Source organism: Chiloscyllium punctatum, chromosome 12 (genome assembly GCF_047496795.1).
Source record: "Chiloscyllium punctatum isolate Juve2018m chromosome 12, sChiPun1.3, whole genome shotgun sequence".
Lineage (NCBI taxonomy): Eukaryota > Metazoa > Chordata > Chondrichthyes > Orectolobiformes > Hemiscylliidae > Chiloscyllium > Chiloscyllium punctatum.
In genome coordinates this window covers 40,002,438-40,016,421 of record NC_092750.1, presented here as the reverse complement: position 1 = coordinate 40,016,421, position 13,984 = coordinate 40,002,438, and the positions used below count along the sequence as shown (strand labels likewise).

Sequence of the window (13,984 nt, the reverse complement as noted above, 5' to 3'; positions counted from 1 at the left end):
ATCCCTCTGCAAAATCTTACTATTTAAATGAAAGCATTTTATTCTTTCTGCCAAAATGTTCAATTTTACACTTTCCAACATTATGCTCAATTCACTAGGTGTTTGCTCACTCACTTAACCTAAGTATTGAAGGCAGACTTAGGAATGTTTCCACTCCCTACCCCTACATTCCCACCTCCTTTCTGCATCTCTGACAGTCATCCAGAGATGCTGTTGCAGGATTTGAGGGACTGAAGTGAAGTAATGTTTCCACTTGTGAGGAGGAAGAATTTATGCAGGCTGACATAGAGCGGCTGAGGAAATGAGCAACAGCATTGTGGTCTCACAGACTTTGTGACTTTATCCAAGAGATTAAGGATCCTGAAAGGCAGGAAGGCACATGGTGTTACACTTGCAAATTCCAAGCTCCACATCCTGACTTTCCAAAACCTCTCTGCACAACACTCCTCAGGCTAACACAAGGCATCTTCTCATTTCTCTATTTGAGCAACCAACACTTTGTCATCCTCTTACTTATACCCCACAAATGTTGTCCTTCCCTGCTGTACATACAATTCATTTCTCATGCCTGCCTTTATTTTACATCCTGAAGATACAGAAAGCAGAGAACACAGTTCCAGAGAGAGGCAGGGAACTTGGTAAGCTGGGCCATTCAGTGATTGACAGTTTTGTGGCTACCAATGCATGCCTATGCTCCACAAGGGAATAAAGTATTGCTTCAGAAGGCTGTAGTTAACAGCACTGACCAGCTGTGAAAGCTTGAGCCTCCTGAGGCACTGATGCTCAGATCTAACAAGAAAATTGATCCACTGCTCTGAAACCCTGAGCTGGAAGTCCTACCTCTTTGAGCTGGACCTTTATATCCATCTTTTCTGACTGGTCTTGTATTTAACTGAGGAGAATGAGCTGGTTCTGTTGTTGCTGTCGGTACTCTTGGTGCTGTTAATGGTGCTGCTCCTTTTGTTCTTCACTAAAGTCCAAGGTAAAGTTGTGGGAGCTGTTCCCAGATTTGACAGCAAGGAAGTACAAAGCTGTTCTAATTTTAAATCACTAATGTAACCCCCCCCCCCGCCGCCTTAAAGAGGGGAGTAAGGCAAAAGACAAGAAAGTATAGATCAATCAGCTTGACCTCTGTCGTTGATGAGATTTTAGAGTCCATTGTGAAGGATAAGATTTCTGAATACATGAAAGTGCATGGTAAAATAGGCCAAAATCAGCATGGTTTCAACAAGCGAGGTCATGCCTGACAAATCTATTGCAATTCCTTGAGGAGGTAATGAGCAGGTAAGACCAAAGAGAGCCAATGGAGTTATCCACCTGGCTTTCCAGAAGGCCATTGATAAGGCGCCACACAAGAGGCTGCTGAGTAAAGTAAGGGCCCGTGGTGTTACAGGCAAGGTACTAGCCCGAATAGAAGATTGGCTGTCTAGCAGAACGCAGAGACTGGGGATAAAAGGGTCCTTCTCAGGATGGAAGCCAGCAATTAGTGATGTTCCACAAGGGTCAGTGTTTCCCCACAACTTTTCACTTTATACATTAATGACTTGGATGAAAGAACTGCAGGCATTCTGACTAAGTTTGTAGATGATGCAAAGATAGATGGAGGGGCAGGTAGTATTGAAGAGACAGGGAGGCTGTAGAAAGATTTAGACAGATTAAGAGAGTGAGCAAACAAGTGGCAGATGAGATATAATATGGGCAAGTGTGAAGTCATGCACTTTGCTAGGAAGAATCAAGGCATGGACTATTTTCTAAATGGGGAAAAATATTCAGAAATCTGAAGGGCAAAGGGACTTGGGAGTCCTCGTCCAGGTTTTGTTTCAGGTAGACCTGCAGGTTGAGTCAGTAATTAGGAAGGCAAATGCAGTAATGGCATTTATTTTGAGAGGACTAGAATATAGAAGCAAGGATGTACTTCTGAGGCTTTATAAGTCTCTGTTCAGATAACATTCAGAGTATTGTGAGCAATTTTGGGCCCTACACCCTAGGAAGGATGAACTGGCCCTGGAGCGGGTCCAGAGGAATTTCACTGGAATAATTCCAGTAATGAAAGGCTGACTCTACGAGGAATATTTGAGGATTCTGGGACTATACTTAATGGAGTTTAGAAGGATGGGGGGGTGGGGTTGTGGGGGAGTGGAGTGGGTATAGGGGGGAGTCTGATTGAAACTTACAGAATACTGAATGACCTGGACAGAGTGAATGTTGGGAAGATATTTCCATTGGCAGGAGAGATGAGGACCCAAGAACACAGCCTTTGAGTAAAGAGAAGACCCTTTAGAACGGAGATAAGGAGAAACATCTTCAGCAGCCAGAGAGTGGTGAATCTGTGCAATTCACTGCCACAGAAGGCTGTCGAAGCCAGGTCATTGAGAATATTTAAAACAGAGATAGATAAGTTCTTCATTTCCAAGGGGATCAAAGGTTACAGGGAAAAGAGCAGGAAAATGGGGTAGAATAACCTATCAGCCATGATTGAATTGGTGGAGCAGATTTGATGGGCCAAATGGCCTAATTTCAACTCCTGTGCCTTATGGTCTCATGGTTCTAAGGAAGGGTCAATCGACCTGAAATGTTAACTCTTTTTTTCCCACAGATGTTGCCAGAACCTCTCAGCTTTTCTGAGCAATTTCAATTTTTGTTTCTGATTTAAAGCACCTGCAGTTATTTTGTTTCTTTTTCATTACATACTTAATGTCTGCGCAGTCAAAGACAGGTGAAATGACCTGTTAAGTAATAAGAGCGCATTCTCAGAAGAGAGTGAGAGAACCAGCCTTTCATTTAATCAGATCTACTACTATTCAATTTATTCCGTGGAAGGTTTTCCAGCTTGTCAGTTCCACTGAACAAACCTTTCCGATGGGCTGTCATGTGACTGACCCTGGCAAATTCCACACAGCTCGGGAAATCCATCTGCTGAGTGTGTATAAACTGGATTAGCTTGATTTAATTGCAGATTCAAATATTTTGATGACTGACTTGACCTGACTTCAGGAGGAACTCACCAGAATTAAATCCAAAAGTGGACAGGATTATAAACACAGCAGCACTTTTTGGGGTTTTAATACTGACCCTCCTTGCACTCAAAGCAACCTCTGCCAGCCTCTAAGATTCAACCCAGGAGTTAAAGAAAAAACATATTTGTACATGCTTCCAATTCCCTTTGTTACAATGCCCCACAGCCTGTTGGATGAGAAGGTCTATTGTTCCTCCATTTGAGTATTTCCTCCTTATAAGTTAATTTTTGTCTTTTTATGTTCCTGGAAACACTTTGGGTTGTTTTTCCAAGCATATTGTTGGGAATTTTTAATGTCTATAATGCACTGTATTAAGCATGGGGCTCAAAGACTGAGAATAATGCATGACTATTTTAAATGCACTATTGCACTTTCATTAATTATGTTGATTTCTTTTATTTGTTGATGGAATATGGATAGTGCTGACTTATTGAAGTTATCTTTGAGGCAGTGACGATGAGACATTTTCTTGAACTACTAAAGTCTCTGTGATGTTGTAATACTCAAACCACTGTTAGGGAGGGAGTTCTAATCCCCTGAACTAGCATTAATAAAGAATGGTGATATATTTCTAAGACATGGTGGTTTTTGACTTGGAAGAAAACTTGCTGGTGCAGATGTTACCATGTGCTTGCAGAGCTTGTTCTTCTAGGTGGTGAAGGTTGAGAGTTTAGAAGGTGCTGACAAAGGAGCCGTGGCAAGTCACTGCAGTACATCTTGTAAGTGGTGCAGAGTTTGAAGCCACAAGGCATCATGGTGGAAGGGATAGATGTTTAAAATGATGGATGAAGTGCCAATTAAGTGAACTGCTTCATCCTAATGTTGAACTGCTTGAATATTGTTGGAGCTACATTTACCAGGTAGGGAACAAATATCTTTTCACACTCCTGCCTTGCATCTTGTAGGTATTGGAAAGATTTTGGAGAAACAAAAAATGAGTTACTCTTTGCTTAATATCCAGCCTCTACCCTGCTCTTATTCAACAGGTGTATTAATTTCCTTCAGCATGTGGAACATGTGTCTATAATATGTGAAGTACAATGTCTGTTTTCTTTTACTTTCAGTTATTGAGTGCTCTGAGCAACTTGGATCCATTGAGAGCATTTCTGTAAGGGTAAGAATACCTATTGCTTTAGGTTGACAATAACGTTGTTTTGCAGTATTGATTTTCTCTCATTCTGGGATCAGTATATTTTGATTAAAGAGATGTGAGTCAGGAAGGTCTAAATGCCTGTCTATTTTCGCACGATAAGAGTGCCAAGCTGTGTTCAACAGTACAAGTGATTAGAATAGAGATAACTTCTAATAAAACGGTCTGATTCCAACTTACTAAATTACCAGTCATGTATTCACATCTTTGTTACTGATTATAGCAGTAAATTTAATATTCAATAATGTGATTCAACTTGTTAACAGTAAATATATCACTTCTTCTCAGTAAGGTATTATTAGAATCTTAGAATGGTTGAAATCTTAGAATACAGCACAGAAGGAGACCATTCAACTTGCCATGTCTATTCCGCCTCGTTAGCAGAAGTTTGCAATTAATCCCATTTCTCTTGTACTCATTGGTCTAATAATATCTTCTCTTAAAATATTAACTATGGAGGCCATTTTAGCTAGAACTGACATTTCTTGACATTTCATAACTAGAATATAGTAGGTTCAGAAAGTTCAAGAATAACATGCTCCACTGTAAGCAGCTAGTTGATGTTATGTACAGAAAAAGTGGGTAGTGTACACTGAAAACATTGCACAGAATTGTGGTGGGAAAGGTCACATTTTGTGCTTTGATGATTTTGGGCTTCAAAACCTCAGCTCATCATTGTCACACAATTTTATTAATACCATGATTTGTTTCCAGATCTCTTCCTTAAAACTTCGAGTGAAAAAGAATGATCTGAGAGTTGCCTTGATGACCCTGTCACTTTATTTCTTCTTTATGGGTATCTGTCTGGCTTCTATAGATCCCTTTCACAATGCTGTACTTCAAAAACTGGTGTTCACTATGTGGGAAGCATGGGTACAAGTGACTCTATGACTATGTAGGAAGATCATACATCACCATTGCATCTACATGCTTAAATTATAATATAAAACAGTCCCAATTTACTTGTAAACACATTTAAAGAAATACTTAATTAAAATTAATTATTGCATAGACTGCAACAAATTAAAGAACATGCCTCACTCTTTATCTCTTTCTTAAAGGCATCTGGCAATGGACAAAAAATGCTATCTTTTTAAAAATTCATTTGTGCGATGACGACATCACTGTGGACCAGCAGTTATCACATATCTCTGGTTTCCTTGAGAAGCTGATGGTGAATTGCCTTCTTAAACCACTGCTGTCCACTTTGATAGGTATACCCACAATGCTCTTAGTCAAGGAATTTCAGGATTTTGATCCAATGACAATGAAGGAATGGAAATATATTTCCAAGTCTGGATGTGAGTGGCTTGGAGGGAAAATGCAGGTTTTGGTGTTCTCTTGTCCTTTTAAATTATGATGGTTGTGTGTTTGGATGGCACTTTCTGAGGATTGTTGATGAATTTCTGTAGTGCATCTTGTACAAAGTGTCCACTGCTCCTGCTGAGTGGACCATTTTGTCCTGGATGGTGTCAAGCTTCTTTGAGTGCAGCTGAAGTTGGATTTGTTCTCCTAAATCCATTATACTACTGACTTGTACCTTTGTAGATGATGGACAGGCTTTGGGGAGTGAGGAAGTGAGTTAATTGCTGCCAGATTTCTAGCGTCTGGTCTGCTCTTGTAACCACAGTCCTTAAATGACTAGTCCAGTTCAGTTTCTAGTCAATGATAACTCCCAGGATGTTGATAGCAGAGAATTTGGTGATGGTGATGCTAGTGAATGTCCAGGGCAATGGCTACACTGTCTCTTGCAAACCTGGCATTTATATCATGTGAATGTTACTTGCCTCTTGTCAGCCCAAGCCTGGACATTGTCCACATTTTGGGCATGGGCTACATCAGTGTCTGAGGAGTCATGAATGATGTTGAAAATTGTGCAGTCATTAGCAAACAGGACTGCAGAACATGGATCAGATCTGTTTGTTGTGGAATCACTTATCTCTGCATATCACTTGTTGCTTATTCTGTTTGGCATGCAAGTAGCCCTGTTTTGTAACTTTGCCAGGCTGTACTAGCTTTGCTTATATTCCGAGTGAAGAAAAAGCAGTGGATGATATACGCTGAAATATTGTTGTGCTAGTCAGCTACCTTAAACTTTAGTCAAGGTAATGATTCTTAGGCAATTTCTTGGGATTGAGGATAATTTTCTTCTCTCTGGTGTTGTGAGCAGGTAAGTAGACAATACCGGACAATACTGGATTAGTGGTGCTGGGAGAGCACAGCAGTTCAGGCAGCATCCAACGAGCAGCCGGACAATACTAGATCCACAAGTTCTGCTGGAAGTTGGGTAGGTAGTATTGGAAGAGGTGTGCAGGTGGAATACCCAAAGTTTTGCATGCTTTTCCATTTGGCACTTGACGTCAACCTGGGCCTCTTGGAGACACTTGAAATGCCTGGTAACTTCTGTAGATGGTTCTCCTCTGGGTTGTATTGTCTGGGTTTAAAGTTTGCACAAGTTGGTGGGGAGACAATGTTCTTTTGGGAGGTCTTTAAAAACAAATTAGATTAGAGTAGATCTAATTTGTTTTTAAAGACCTCCCAAAAGAACATTGTCTCCCCACCAACTTGTGCAAACTTCAAACCCAGAACAATACAACCCAGAGGAGAACCATCTACAAAAGTTACCGGGCATTTCAAGTGTCTCCAAGAGGCCCAGGTTGACGTCAAGTGCCAACAGGAAAAGCATGCAAAAATTTGGGTACAAATAGTACAACAAACAGGGCAGAACCTATACAATTAATGATAGGGCATTAGGTAGTGCTGTAGAACAGAGGGACCTAGGAGTTCAGGTACATGATTATTTGAAGTTTGCATCACATGTAGACAAGTTGGTTAAAAAGGCATTTAGCATGTATGCGTTCATTGCTCAATCCTTTGAATATAGGAGTTGGGAAGTCATGTTGAAATTGTTCAAGATATCGGTGAGGCATCTTGGGAGTACTGTGTCCAGTTCTGGTCTCCCAGTTACGGGAAGGATATTATTAAGCTAGAGAGTGGTGGGATGGGGCGCGGGGGAGGTGGTCAGAGGATATTTACCAGGATGTTATAACATGATTGGTATAAGAGGCATATGCTGAGGCTCTAACCAAAGAAGTAATCCAAAATTGTACAAAGAAATTAAGGTAGAGATATTGTAATAATTTATCAAGGTCATGGTGTCAAACCAAGAGAATAAGGAAGATTTTACAGATACAGAACATTGTGGTGCAGGTTATAGAGGTAGGGGTTGCTGGGGGTTGGGGTGCTCAGCAGGTCTAGCAGCATCTGTGAAGAAAAATCAGAGTTAACATTTCAGGTCCGGTGACCCTTTGGTTTTTCTTCACAGATGCTGCTGGACCTGCTGGGCTTTTCCAACAGCTTCTGTTTATGTTCCATGTTATTCCAGTCACTTGGTTTGTCTCCAGCACCACTTTATTTTTAAGTTTTTTTTGTCATATCCTTTTGCCTCATTTTAATCAGATTATAGGTCATCCCTTCAATTGTTATTCAGCTATTGATACTCTCACTGTCTTACACACTTGGTCACCTGCAGAGACTTATTATTTGACACTGCACTCACACCATTTGTATGATCTTGTGATCTCTTTGCCCTTGATCACTCTGCCCATACATTCTGTGTTCTGTGTGTTTCTCTCTTACTTCACTCCTAAAGGGGTTACACTCCTAAAGCTTGTGATTTCAAATAAACCTGTTGGACTATAACCTCGTGTCATGTGATTTCTGACTGTTTTTCCTGTCACCCTTTGGTGCCAAATTATTTGTCCCAGGTCTATTCTTACCCCCTTCTTATCCCCTAAATAGGATATAGTCTTCTCTGACATTTAATCTACTTGTCAATTTTGTCAAGTCATCTTTGGGATGCACTTTGGGAAGAATAACAGAAAGGCAGAGTACTGGTTCAGTGGAAAGATTCTTGGTAGTGTGGATGTGCAGAACGATCTTGGAGTCCATGTACATAGATCCCTGAAAGTTGCCACCCAGATGGGGGATAGTGCTGTTAAAAAGGCATACGGTGTGTTAGGTTTCATTGGTAGAGGGATTGAGTTCTGGAGCCGCAATATCATGCTGCAAGTATACAAAATGCAAGTGCGGCCACACTTGGAATATTGTGTACAGTTTGGGTCACCATATTTCTGGAAGGATGCGGAAGCATTGGAAAAGTTGCAGAATAGATTTACCTGGATGTTGCCTGGTCTGGAGGGAAGGTCTTATGAGGAAAGTCTGAGAGACTTGGGTCTGTTCTCATCGGAAAGAAGAAGGCTAAGAGGAGATTTGATAGAGACATACAAGATGATCAGAGGATTAGATAGGGTAGACAGTGAAAGTCTTTTTCCTACGATAATGACGTTAGCTTGTACGAGGGGACATAACTACAAATTGAGGGATGATAGATTTAAGACAGATGTCAGAGGCAGGTCCTTTCCTCAGCGTAGTAAGGGCATGGAATGCCCTACCTGCCAATGTAGTTAGCTCAGCCACATTAGGGAGATCTAAACAATCCTCGGATAAGCACTTGGATGATGATGATGATGATGATGATCGGATAGTGTGTAGGGGGACGAGCCGACAATAGTTCACAGGTTGGCGCAACATTGAGGGCTGAAGAGCCTATTCTGCGATGTATTGTTCTATATTCTATGTTCTACATCTCAAACCCAAAAATCAGTCTTGCATGCCCACTTTCTCATCATGCAAGAAACCTATTACAGCAGAAAATTTTCCTGAACACGCGCAGGATCTCTTTCTCCTCTCTGCACAATGACCGTGCACCATTATAAATCCCGACTGATAACTACTCTACACTTTTTGCACCTCTCTATAATTTCCTTGCAGGTTTGTTCCTCCACATTCAATTCAATTTTTGGTGCCGTATAGACTACATTGAACAATGCAATTGCTGTTTTTTCAGTCCCTTAGCTCCAGCTAAATTGTTTCTGTCATTGACCCTTTTGAGACACCTTTTTTTCAGCGTGGTAATACCCTCCTTAATCAGCACTGCCACCCCTCTCCTCTTGTTCCTTTGTTATCTTTTCTGAACTTGTATCAAGCAATATTTAACGCCTAGTTCTGTCTCCTTTCAACTGAGTCTTTGTGATGGCCACAGCATCACATTTCAATTTGACAATTAAATGAGATGGTGACATAGTGTCATTGTCAGTTGATTACTAATCCAGAAGCTCAGACTAATTCTCTGGGACACAGGTTCAAATCCCACCATGACAGCTGGTGGAATTTAAATTAAATGAATAATGAATCTACAAAATAAAGCTGCTCTCAGTAATAGTGCCATAAACTATTGTTGTAAAAACCTAACGCAATTATTAATGTCCTTTGAGGGAAGGAAATCTGCTATCCTAACCTGAGGATGTGGCTCTGAACTCAGTAATGTTAACTATCTTCAGAAATAGCTCAATAAGCCTCTTATTTCAAAGGTAATTAGGGATGGGCAAAAAATGCTGGCTTTACCAAGGACAAGGTTACCCAGCAAAGAATGAAAAAAACTGTCTCCACCGGCAACTCAGCAATTTATTTAATAAACATGCATTCATGTACATGCATAATAACCCCCATTTCAACTGTTTCTTTTGCTTTCTTCTTTATTCTGATTCTGTCTAATAATTTAGTATTCATTATTCTCATGCTACCAATCTATCCCATTATTATGTACACCTTCGTATTCCTCTTTGATGTTACCTCCACACTCCATTCTGGATTAGTGTGAAGGGCTTTTGCCCGAAACGTCAATTTCGAAGCTACTTGGATGCTGCCTGAACTGCTGTGCTCTTCCAGCACCACTAATCCAGAATCTGGTTTCCAGCATCTGCAGTCATTGTTTTTACCTCCACACTCCAGCTGAGTTAGTTTAAACTCTCCCAGTAGCACTAAAAAAGTAACCTTGCAAATTCTGGAAATCCAAAATGAAAACACAAAATGCTGGTCTCACCAAGTAGCATCTATTCAGAGTACACCAGTTGAATTAACAGGCATTTTATCTTTCCTGAAAACTGCATGATATCAAACATGAACTGGATTTTAAAAGGAACAAAACAATAGGAAATGGAAGAAAAGAGACAAAATATGGTCACCATTTCTTCACTGATCCACCACTTGTGCACTAAGTCTTTGTCTCCTCTTGTCAAAGTCTGTCAGCACAATTAACATCGAGCACTGGGATAGAATGCTGTAATTTAGTGCTTTATAGGATGTGAACTGTGTGAGTTTGTATCTGTTACTTGTTCTTGTAATTAGTTTAGCATTTTGGAGTACTTCAGAATTTTATTTTTATCTATGATGTGCTGGTGCAAGTATTGTATTTACGAAAATGGTACTAATGTATTGATATAGTAGTCGTTTACTCAGTTTAATATTCAGGGAATTTAATTTTTAAAAAATGTTATTTTGTAATTGTATAGGTTTAAAATTGTAAGAAAAATATGTAATAATCAGTCTGGGAATATAGCAAAGTATGGATTTGATAAAGTCAACATATTTTTAAAGGATGTATGGGTGTTCTGGAGATGCAGACTGTAACTCTTAGTTGTGTTGAACAGTAAGATTATTGAGAAAAAGACCATCTGTCTTCTCAAATTGGCATTTCAATTTCAGATTCTGTGTATTGCATCAGGGCTCCTGTCCCTCCAGTGAACTATTATCACTTGTTAACCAAAATTCTGTTGGCTCCTGTCTGCTGTGCTGGCAAAGGATTGACATTGAAAAGGTTGAGCACATGCTATAGAGGTACTTTCAGATTGTAGCAAATATATACTTGTCAGGCTTTCTCTCACTACAATATTGCAGTGTTAATGATATAAAAACAAGAAATCAAATGTCAGATTAGCTATTGCCTGAGTCAGGAGCTTGTGACTTCAAGCCCTATTAATCTCAGCTGACACTTGAATGTAACACAGAGGTGCTATTGCATGTTAGAGATGTTAACAGGAATTGGATTCTGACTAAAGTGGGGAACCTGGGTCCAGTTACTACACATAACGAGGATGGTGGCAGGATCATGAAAAATTGGGTTACTGGCCTCAATGCTGCCATGTTTACTGAAGGAGGGAGGCAGAAGACGGGAAATTATATGCCAGTTAGCCTGAGCTTGGTCATTGGTCAGATTTCAGAATCCATTATTAAGGATGAGATTGCGAGTGCTTAGATATGCATAGTAAAATAGGGCTGAGTCAGCACAGCTTCATCAAAGGGAGGTCATGCCTGACAAATCTGTTAAAACCCTTTGATGAGCAAGTTAGACAAAGGAGACCCAGTGGATATGATTTGGATTTTCAGAAAGTCTTTGACAAGAAAGCTGCTAAATAAAGTAAGAGCTTGTGGTTTTAAAGGCAAGATACTGGTAGAGACAGAAGGCTGCAAGCAGAGAAAACGAGGTTTGTTCCAGGATGGCAGCCATTGACCCCAGAATAGTTCCGCAGGAGTCAGTATTGGGACCTCAACTATACATGTTATACATGAACGATCTGGATAGTGGAACTGAGAGCGTTGTTGCTAAGATTGCAAATGACACAAAGATAGTGTTATTTGACACAAAGAGGGGCAGATTATGTGCGGAGAGAGGAAGGCTGCAGAAGAATTGGAATAGGCTAGGGATGTAGGCAAAGAAGTGGCAGATGGAATACAATGTGGGAAACTGGTGAGGTTATACACTTTGTAAGGAAGGCGTAGACTGTTTTCTAAATTGTAAAAGTTTCAGAAATCTGAAGCACAAATGGATTTAAGAATCCTAGTTCGTGATGCTCCTGTGGTTAACATGCAAGTTCAGTTCCCAGTTACGAAGATAAATACAATGTTAGCATTCATTTCGAGAAGGTTAGAAGAGAAGGGCTGGAATACGAGCAAGATGTACTGCTGAGACTGTAAAAAGCTCTCATCAGACCGCATTTGTAATATTGTGAACAGTTTTGGGGCTTGTATCTAAGGAAGGACATACTGATGTTGAAGGGTGTCATAAGGAGGTTTAATGAATGATCCCAGAGTGAAAGACTTGTTAAATGAGGAATGGTTCAGAACTCTGGGTCTGTGCTTGATTGAGCTTAGAATGATGAAGGGAATGTCTTTGAAACCTACAGAATACTGAGGAGCCTGGGATAGAGTGAATGTGGAGATGTTTCCATTAGTAGGAGAAACTAGGATGTGACGGCACAGCCTCAGAATGAAGAGACAACTCTTTAGGACTGAGATGAGGAGGAATTTCTTCAACCTGAGGGTGGGTGAATCTGCAGAGCTCATTGTCAAAGAAGGCTGTGAAGACAACTCATAGTCATTATGTCCTATTGTCATAATGGGATATCTGCCCAGATTTTTGCTGACTAATTTTGACCGTAAGGTGGTTGGAATATCTTGAAGGCATGAAATCTGCTATTTCAATACATGCTTTTCCCTTTCCAATGAATGGCTACAGCTTATAATGAGATAATTTGGCTCATTGTGCATGTGAGGCTGTCCATAAATGCAGTTGGCATTGTCCCACCTGCCTTTTCCCTTTAACACTGAAAGTTTCTTTTTTTCACATAACGACCCAATTCTACAATTGAATCTGCCTCCAGGACATTCTCCAGTAACGCTAAGGACTCGCTGCTTTTAAGAAAACCTTGAAAGGAATGAAGTATGTTTCTAAACTTCTTGCATCATTCTTTTCCTTGAAAAATTGTGACATTTGTGTTTCACTTTTTTTTCTGAATTTAATAAAAATATTGTTACAATTGTTCCCCAGTCAATACTAATAGAGTTGACAGCCTGCTATTTTTTATAAATCAGAGTTAAAACTTGAATTGGTGTGTTGGTAGGGTTAGGGCTATGACTTCTTAAATGATTGAATACAGTATTGAATTCACCAGATCCTGATAGCTGATAAAAATGTTTACAGGATGTCTGTGTCATAGGTTTGTATGCTCAAATTCCACTCCAGGATTTGGGTAAAATTCTGGGCAGATACTTCAGGTATTAGCTGATAGTGAGCTGCACAATCAGAGTTGCTGCCATTCATATGGGATGTTAAATTGAGATCCTCTATATCCCCTCTGATTGATGTAATGATCATAAACTTTACACTCTTCTCCAAATATGGGTGAGTTCTCTTGGTCAAATGTTTATCCCAATGCATAATTGCTAAAACATAATACCTGATATTTTATCACATTGCTGCATTTGGAACCTATTGTGAACAAATTGATTTCCATAGCTTCTGAGTTTCCCTATATTAGAGCAGAGACTGCATTGTATTATTTGATTGGGTATGAAACATTTTGGATGTTCTGAAATCATGAAATGTGCTAGTTATAAGGTAGACCAATTATGTTGTGCTGTGATGTTCTCCTATTTCCATGAGATGATGATGTTCTTGTTTATTTAATAGGGAGATGTGAAAAAAAAATAAATTAAGATCAGTTAATTGTCAGAATGGTTTTCCACCCTTTTTTTTGCAATTTCCTGCATTTACATCACAATTGTCTTCCCACCTTGATTCAATGCTTTCCTTCAGTGGAAAATGTGTAATTACTTAGGCAGTTGATTCTTCATTCAGTATTGATGTGATTTCATATTGGTCAACAGAAGGTTCTCTCATTCACCTGAGATTGCTATTCTTTGTAATAACACTACATTTTTTTATGAAATAGCAGAGAATCTGCAAAGCACTTTCATTAAGAAATCCAAGTGGTAATATTGGTGAAGCAAATATCAAGAATGAATTACCAGTATTTTTTTTAGCACGGAGAGACATTGGCTCAACCATTTAAAGTGCAACCTGTAGTGCATTTGACCATATTTTGCCTAGGTTCTGTATATCCCATTTTAATTCTAA

General features: G+C 39.8%; 1 protein-coding gene across 5 annotated transcripts in view; it reads left to right on the top strand.

Moving 5' to 3' along the window:
* Positions 1-13,984, top strand: part of LOC140483809 (bis(5'-adenosyl)-triphosphatase-like) — a 1,171,574-nt gene that overhangs the window by 60,077 nt on the left and 1,097,513 nt on the right. For 2 of the 5 annotated variants that reach the window (XM_072582437.1, XM_072582434.1), the window contains exon 2: positions 4,082-4,131. The exons of the other annotated variants lie outside the window; for them this stretch is intronic. The gene's annotated coding sequence lies outside the window, so the exon portion shown is untranslated. The remainder of the gene's footprint in view (positions 1-4,081; positions 4,132-13,984) is intronic. 5 annotated transcript variants of the gene reach the window in all.